The sequence below is a fragment of the Trachymyrmex cornetzi genome, unplaced genomic scaffold (assembly GCF_001594075.2).
Source record: "Trachymyrmex cornetzi isolate Tcor2-1 unplaced genomic scaffold, Tcor1.1 scaffold732, whole genome shotgun sequence".
Lineage (NCBI taxonomy): Eukaryota > Metazoa > Arthropoda > Insecta > Hymenoptera > Formicidae > Trachymyrmex > Trachymyrmex cornetzi.
In genome coordinates this window covers 47,423-56,442 of record NW_017300062.1, presented here as the reverse complement: position 1 = coordinate 56,442, position 9,020 = coordinate 47,423, and the positions used below count along the sequence as shown (strand labels likewise).

At 34.0% G+C, this 9,020-nt stretch overlaps 1 long non-coding RNA gene across 1 annotated transcript in view; it reads right to left on the bottom strand.

Moving 5' to 3' along the window:
• Positions 1-1,014, bottom strand: part of LOC108767923 (uncharacterized) — a 3,571-nt gene extending 2,557 nt beyond the window's left edge. Inside the window, exons 1-3 of the long non-coding RNA XR_001940461.1 lie at positions 937-1,014; positions 502-619; positions 219-346 (exon numbers count right to left, since the gene is read on the bottom strand). This is a non-coding gene — a long non-coding RNA (uncharacterized LOC108767923). The remainder of the gene's footprint in view (positions 1-218; positions 347-501; positions 620-936) is intronic.
• Positions 1,015-9,020: the final 8,006 nt, after the last annotated feature.

Below are 9,020 nucleotides of genomic sequence, written 5' to 3'. Positions count from 1 at the left end.
AGACTACAATATGGTATATATGCAAGTACATATATAGGATATATTAGTAATTCAAGATTGAATTATTTAAAGCAACAAAGATCCAGCTCGGACCGTAATAGGCAGTTACATTATAGTATTAATTATTGTTTTTTTATTATTATTTTTATTATTAAGCTCAAAATATAAATAGTGACCCTCGTATAATATGTATCAGTACATTATTGAAATATATTTACCTGCATATTTCGGATTGTTACTTTCTTCGAATAGTGCTGAAGTTAAAGATTCATTTTCTTTGTCGATATACTATTCATTTCAAAGGTTCTGATTTTCATTAATGTTTACGTTGTATATCAATGTTTCCCTAAATAATAAAAAAATATATATGATTGTGTGTAAAAGTATATAAAAGATGAACATCTTTCCTTGCTGGATATTTTTTTATCGTCATTCTGTTAACAGTTAAATCATTCTCGGCTAAATTAAACAAGTGAAAATTAAATTTCTCAATAACATTACCTATCTCCTTGCAGCCGATATATTTCCCTTAATAAGTTCTCCTTGCCGCCATCGGTTATTACATACAATCCATTTTGGATTATTAGTTTCACATATTGAATGGCATACGAATCATCATCTGAAACAAGAGAATAAGGACATCACTTTATGTATCAATTATCATATTACGTACAATTATTGTTATATGTAACGTAAACAATTCTTATTAGCTGTTTTTCTGTTCTGTTTATAAAGAAAAAATTTACACAAATTGACACACTCGGACACGATACGTGTATATGTGTGTGTGTGTGTATTTTAATATCTGATGCGTTTGAACACACATATAAATATATTTTACGTTCGTTGCATGTTTCACAAAAGAAAAACAGTTTTTACATCAAATTTTTTCTATAATTATTTGAGATTGACAGAATCGATAGAATGTAGACTTACTCAATAATTTTTCGTATAGTTCTTCGCTTCACCATCTTGAAATGCTAACTCCAAATTATTCGTGTTTATTTTGAATTTTATTAATATATAATATATAATATAAAAAAAAGAATTATCCGAAGTATTCATTTCGAAAAACAACTTGAGATGTTTTGTCGAAAACAGGTTAGAAATGTGATGATATCGTCCACTCGCCAAGCCGCAAACGTGTTTCAATGACTGTGCAAATAACTTGCACTAGTGATGCTCTTGGGCAGTACCGTCTCGCACTTCACGAGTTCTCATTGCGTACTCAGTTCGGCCCAATGAAAAACGCTATTAATATGGAAATTACAGGACAGGTCAAAATCGTAATAACATATGAGAAGTGAGATCATAAAAAGTAGAAATATACATATATACCGTTTGATAGAGTTTATTGCTGAAGCCACAATGCAGACAAAAGATGCATGCAGACACAGATCCCGGCCAGAGATATAGCGTTTTCCACTGGGAAAACTGGTGCAACACTGGTGCGCACTGAGTGCAATTGTGTTGTTCCACTGTGAAAACTAGTTCAGTGTTTAATGTTCCATTGATAAAACTGGTGCAAAAAACTTGCACTGAGTTCAACTTTTGCTCCACTGTCTTTGAAGTCAGTGGAGACCAGTGTAAGTTGAAATTGAGGTTGTGTTCGTGCTAAGGTATGATATGTTATGATATGATATTACATTATTGTAATTAATGTTATAACAATGACATTGTTTAGTTTCAATGTTTCTAATAATAGCTATGCGATGACATTTTGATATTTAAAATTCTTTAAATGTAAAAATTTAATTTAAAAAAATGTTTCAAATAAATAAATGAATCAGAATATTATAAAATAAGTAATTTAAGTTCGAATATAGTTATATATATTTTTAGGGGTGTTATAAAATGAATGTCAATAAAATGGATGTCTAATAACATGTTCCATTGAACCGCACTAAACCTGCACTAGTGCAGTTTTCATCTAAACCTAGCACGCTAGTGCTGCACCAGTTTTCTCAGTGGAAAACGCTAATAGAGAATGGACTGCTCGGGCTGCGTTCCACTTAACGCTCGCAACGCTCGCAAGCATCGTTTGTCGTTGTTTAATATTTGATAAACAACAAGGATAAAGTGATTCCATGAACGTCGCGGGCGTTAAGTGGAACGCACCTTCGATCGTGTGTCAAAATGGTCGATAGAGATGAGAGAGAGAGAGACCGTGGAAGACGGCCATTTCTATCTCTTTTCATTCAATGTAATGGGAGAGAGAATGAGAGGGAGATTGGCCGTCTCCCACGGTCCCTCTCTCTCATTTTTCTCGACCACATTTAATATACCACGATCGAGCAGTTCATTCTCTATGGCCGGTATCCATAGTCAGATCTTATATTCAAGACAATCTTAAGTACAGTCTTAAGAAGTCACGAACCAATCAGAGGGCCGTATTAGCGTCTTAAAACATTACTTAAGACGATCTTGAAATAAGAACTGACTATGGATTTCCCCCTCTACTCGGTCTGTCCTCGCATTGATAAAGGCGAGAGGGACAGAGCAATAAAAGCGAAGAAGGATAGAGCGAGTGGAGAGGGGAAATCGCTACGTGCTGCTACGTGCCCGGATCTCAAAGCGCATTACTTTAATTTGGCCAATAGCCAACTTGAACGACTTGGTTAAGACTGGTTAAGATTTCTGACGTTCTGACTTGCGGCTTATTGTAGAAGGCCTATTATGAATCTGAGAATCTTCCCTTTCCTCCCATTCCATGGAAAAGAAGAATTTTTATTGGTTGATTCCTTTATGCACTATACATTATGCGTTAAGCAAGAGTGTGTGCTGCGGCCTTGAGGACCATTCCACACAAACTTGCATAGTCGCATAAACATATGCATAAAGAAAATCATCCAATTGTAGTTTACGTTTGTCTTTATGACAGAAATGTGATTAGATAATTTGCTTTATGCATATGGTTATGCGGCTCTGCAAGTTTGTGTGGAATGGCCCTTAGAACCCACACAAGTTAACACATAACGCATAGTGCATAAGCGAATCAACTAATCAGAAGCTTTCCTTTCCTCTCATTCCATGGAAAAGAAGAATTTCGATTGGTTGATTCCATTATGCACTACGTATTATGCGTTATGCAAGAGTGTGTGCTGCGGCTATTAACTTAATGCATTCACACGTGTTCTCGATGATAAATCCATTAGCACGAGAAAGATGGAGATGTACAGTCGCGGACACTGAAGTTGCAACACTTTTTTTTCGATGGTTTGCAGAACACACAACAATTTTCAGAGCGCGATCTAGCATCTATTGATACGTGTAACGATCGGTTATAATCATATAGAATCGAAGTATACAATGTGACAGAAATGTATTTTGCGCGACGCGACAAACTTTTAAGATATTAATTGGATACCGTAGGATTAGGGTAAATATAAAAGTCGAATAAACAATTTTATTTAAAAATTTACATTTCCAATGCGTTGAAAATTAATAGAAGGTCACATATATTAAAATGATCACATAATTACATATTAATATATAATATGCATTATATAATTATATTATTATTACATAATTTTTATTATTATTTAATTTATTGTTATTGTTATTTATTATTATTTTTTATTATTGTTTATTATTAGTATTTATTATTATTTACTATTATTTTTACTATTATTTAATTTTTATTTAATTGATATCTAAGTGTTTGTCGCGTCGCACAAGATACATTTCTTGATTTCACTTTGATCCTCTATCATTTTGATATACGAGGGTCGTCTGAAAAGTTTTGAGCCTGACATAGAAACAAGTAATTTTTCGATCAAATTCAATTCCATTTTTCCACATAGTCTCCTTTTAAGTCGATAGATTTTTTCCAATGATGCTCCCACCCCTTTAATCCATTTAAATAATACTGAGCGTCTTGCTTTGCAAAATAGGATGCGATGATCTCCTCGTTCGATGAAAATTTCTGTCCTCCGAGTCAAACTTTGAGCCTAGGAAATAGAAAAAAGTCGCTGGGGGCCAGATCTGGTGAATACGGTGAATGGTCAATTAATTCGAACCCCAATTCGTGAATTTTTGCCATAACGACAGCCGAAGTGTGAGACGGTGCATTATCTTAATGGAACAGCACTTTCTTCTTTTTCAAATGTGGTCGTTTTTTCTCAATTTCTGCCTTCAGGTTGTCAAGCAGTGATGCGTAGTACGTCCCTGTTATTGTTTTACCTTTTTCAAGATAGTCGATCAACACAATTCCATGACTGTCCCAAAAAACAGTCGTCATCACCTTTCCCGCCGATAAAACCGTCTTCGCTTTCTTTGGAGCAGGTTCATCCTTCGCAGTTCACTGTTTTGATTGTTCTTTCGTTTCAGGAGTGAAGTGGTGGACCCAAGTTTCATCAACCGTTATTAATCGACGCAAAAAATCCGACTCGTTTCGCTTAAACCACTCCAACAGGGCCTTAGAAATGTTCATTCAAATGCGTTTTTGATCCAGAGTGAGCAAGCGCGGCACCCAACACGCGGTTAACTTACTCATGCCTAATTCTTCAGTCAATATATGAGAAACACGTTCTTTTGATATGCCAAGAGCCTCTGCTATCTCCCTAATATTAATTCGACGGTTGTCCATTATCGTTTGATGAATTTCTTCGATGTTATCGGTGGTGGTTGCAGTCGTTGGCCGTCCCGAACGCTCATCATCAGCTAAGCTGGTACGACCACGTTTAAATTCAGCTACCCATCTTTTCACGGTGACAAATGATGGGGCAGAGTCCCCATAAACAGCGTCCAACTCGGCTTTAATTTGCGTAGACGTATTGCCTTTCAAATGCAAGAATTTAATTATAGCACGATATTCAATTTTTTCCATTTTTACAAAATGACGACACAAATGATTGTCAAACAAGAACTGAACATCCAAAGTGGCCACAGATATCTTTCGTAAGTATCACGATTATAATACCAGAATGGCTTTGACGAGTAACGCCATCTTCATGATGAGGCCCAAAACTTTTCAGACGATCCAGAGATAATTCGTATTATAGGTATATGTGTGTGTTCCCGTTATGCTTGACATTTTCCAAAATTTTAACATTTAAAATGAGATAAATTATAAGGTAAATCTAGTTGAGCGTTGAAAAGAGAAAGCAAAGATGCTGAGTATATGCGTGAATGTGAACAAACCTATTGTCTCATCTGTTACATATGTAGAAGTGGCATAACAAAGGTTTGTGTCTTCTCTTCATCATCACTATCTTCATCATCGATATTTTCATAAGTTGTAGTTTGTAGGGTGACCATTTCACAAGCAACGGATTGGAGTGAACATATAATTTTTTTTTCAGTTTTAATTACTTGCCATATATCAAGTTTACCCGAATTGCAGGGATATGTGAACATTGGTTTCATAATTTTTAATTTATTTCCAATCAATGTAATATCCTTTTCTCCTCCATTTTGCGGTATATCGTATACATTTCTTCGATGTTCATTATTTTTTTATTTATGAGAGATACTGTATTATTTGATTCCTTACTCAATATAATTTCTTTGTATTTAATCTTTTTGACAGGAGTTTGTCCACATGGTTTAGGAAGACCTTTTTTTAATATTGTGACAATATGTGGTAACATCATTTTTTTGGCTCTGCATAAAATGATTCATGCAGCCGTCGGCAGAGCTGTACAAGTGGTCGATTTCCACTTTGAAGCATTTTTTAAATTTTTCCTAACAGATTTTCAAATGGAAAGGCTGTATAATTGCTTAGGGAACATTTCATGTCTTTGACATCATCAGCTAGATGAGTGAGACTATGAATATTTAGAACTAAACTTTGTGTATTATAATATTGTCTTGTAAGCATAACAAAATTGTTCAAATAAACTTTTGCTTGAGAATTATATTTTAGAAATAAATTATCTGAGTTTAGGATTCTACATGCAGTATGAAGGAGAAGAAAATGATTATAATACCTCTTTTCCAAAATTGGCTGCAAAATAATAGGACCAAGTAAAGTAAAAACAGTCTGTACTCCGTTGCTTTCCACTTGGAAATATCTGCTACTGATCTTGTTGTTCGCTGAAAGTCTACTGGTATTTGTGATTGTAATTCAACTAATCTTTGTGACTACTGATGTTTTTTGCTTTGACTCAGTTTTGCAGCTAGATTTCCTTCTAACCAAAAATCAACTAACATTTTTTTCATGACACCTAAATAACCTTGGTGCATGAAATCGAGGACAAATTGTTTTATCATATCGATTGAAGGTTCTAAACGAAGAAGTGGAGAGATGCCAACGTGGTGTTCTTTACATAAAATTGACCAAAATTGTATCGCGCTGGACTTATATAAAGGAAGACCATCACAATTTATTTGCAGATGGAGCACATCTCTCAAGTGTACTTCTTTATTCACACATCTTCGAAGACCTGAAGCTATTCCAAAATATACAAATTTACCTATAATTATGTTTTCATTTGATCTAAATTCTTTAATTTGATAATTAGACGATACTGTTTTTAAAAATGTTTTGGCTGTTACTGGCAAATCTGGAATTAATCGTTTTCTTAAAATCCGAAGCAATGAATCTAAATGACAATGTTCAATATGAGACTGAATTGTCCATTTCCGAAGTTTCTCTACTTCGTTCCATGTTTCATCGTTTTCATTATACTTTGTTTCCTCACTATTGTCGTTGCTACTTTTGCTATCACTGACATCTCTCATTACTACCTCTCTACTGGTTTCATTTCTTTCTTTTTCATTTTCAATTTCTTCATTAATGCATCTAATATCTTCATTAACATCTTCGCTTTCCATATAATTACCATATAATTACCTTCTGTATTTTCATATTCCGCATGATCTTTAATGCTTTGAGAGCTTTGTTTTTTATAGACATTTTCTTTATTTCTTAGGCTAATACCAAGTTCACTATCCGAAGACCTAACGTCAGATTCAAGGTTAGACACAGTGAAATCATGACCTTTGGATGTTGATGACACTCTATCAATGTCTGCATTTAGATTGCTATTATCTGAAAATAATAGTAATTGTTTCAATTTTTAGAATTTTATTCATGATTTAAATATATATACTTTTAAACAATTTACTGGATTATATTTAATTAATTAATTAATTAGTGTAAATGTTATTCATGTATTTTATATTACAATATTACTATATATAATTATTAATATATATATATATATATATATGATAAAATTGTATTTTATTTGAATACTTACCATGTGATTTAGTTGTTGAATAAAATGCTGTACGAGCTATTCGAAATCTTCTCACTCGAATTCGTGTTAATAACCGCTTTTTAGATTTTTCATACATAATAAATACTAAAATACGTAAGATGTGCTCAACAATAAAAACTTAAATGTAATTATTGTGTTGTTACACAGTCCGCATAAAATATAATAGGTAATCAAAAACAGAATAAAATGTAATAAATAGTCAAACAGAGAATTATTGTCCACGAAAATCGAAGTCACAGAATATAATGGAAACGATTGATGTTATTACTGATATTTTAAGGAGAATATTGAAGGTCGTTATTAAAATTGTTAAAGTCTGTTTGTAGGATTGCTTTTATTTGCACACACAAACACAGTCCAAACATTATTCGGTACTCTCTAAATCTGAATCAGTGAATAGTCACTAATTACTCAGTGGCATAATTGACACTGATAATCAGTGAAGTTCAACTAAAAAAAGAAGAATGTTTGAGCATTATATAACTAAAATATTGATATTTGCATGTTAATTTCAATCTTCCAATATCATATTCATTAAATTTAAGCACAAAAGGAGGTTAGTTAAATCACATAATAAAGATTAGCTAGGTTAGGAATCTCACATTTAATTCACTGATTACTAGTGGCATACTTGGCACTGATATCAGTGATTATCCACTGATTCAGATTTAGAGAGTATTTGTTTAATTTTAAAATCATATGAATGAAATACATATATTATTATATTCTATAATAATCTGTAATATAAATCTCTAAATCTGGAATCAGTGTAAAATTATATACTATTAACATCTGCAGTTCCAAGTATATGTATTCATTGATAATCAGTAAAATTCCAGTGAAATTCAACTATAAAAAATAAATGAAACCAGGAATCCCTAATCTAACTAACCTTACTTTTAATATATAAATTCAATTATGGTATTAGAATTGACGAAAATTGGTATTGTAATTGTATAATGCTTATACATATTATGTATTTCTTATATATACATATGTGGTCGTGCCCGCTGATACGGAAAAGGGGCGTGTGTGTATAATTGTAGAATGGACTTACTTATGGTGATGCGTGAGGTGTTCGTTCGGCAAGAGAATTGGTAGATGATCGGTTGATTGCGAGGTGCAGCGTCCGCGCAAGAGCAGCCAAGAATAACAGTCGGCGGCTGGGTGGTTTCGACGAAGCCCAAGAAGGACCCGGACACTAGAACAAGTACTGACAGCGCGTTATATTGTTGTTGCGAACTGCCGACGTGGATTCGGCTATTTTGAACTCTGGTCTGACAAGAATCTGCGTCTGCAGGACGTAACACTATGTATTTGTATGAATGGGTGTCTGTATAATGGATTTCCAACAACAATTTATTGATTAATTTTTTGGCAAAGAAAAATAAAACAGAGTCATATAAGGTACGTCTTATTCTGGTATGATCTGGCCCAAGTCCAGCTTTCCGTTGTTAGGGCGCAATTCAGACATTTCTTAGTAAGGCATAAGTCTGGCATTCCTTAGTAGGGCATGCCTATGTGTTTCCTGCTCAGATGCCAAGTCAGCATACCTCGACAGGGCGCAATTCTGGTATTATGCGTTCAAATGTCAAGTCGGCATTCCTTAATGGGGTGCAATTCTGGCATTACTTAGTAGGGCATAAATCAGACATTCCTTACTAGGCCTGCGCGTTCCCTACTCAGAAGCAAGTCGGGCATATCTTGACAGGGCGCAATTTAGGCATTACTTAGTAGGGCACAAGTAGGGCAAATCTGAATAGGGCATGCCTGAGTTTTCCCTCATCAGGCCCG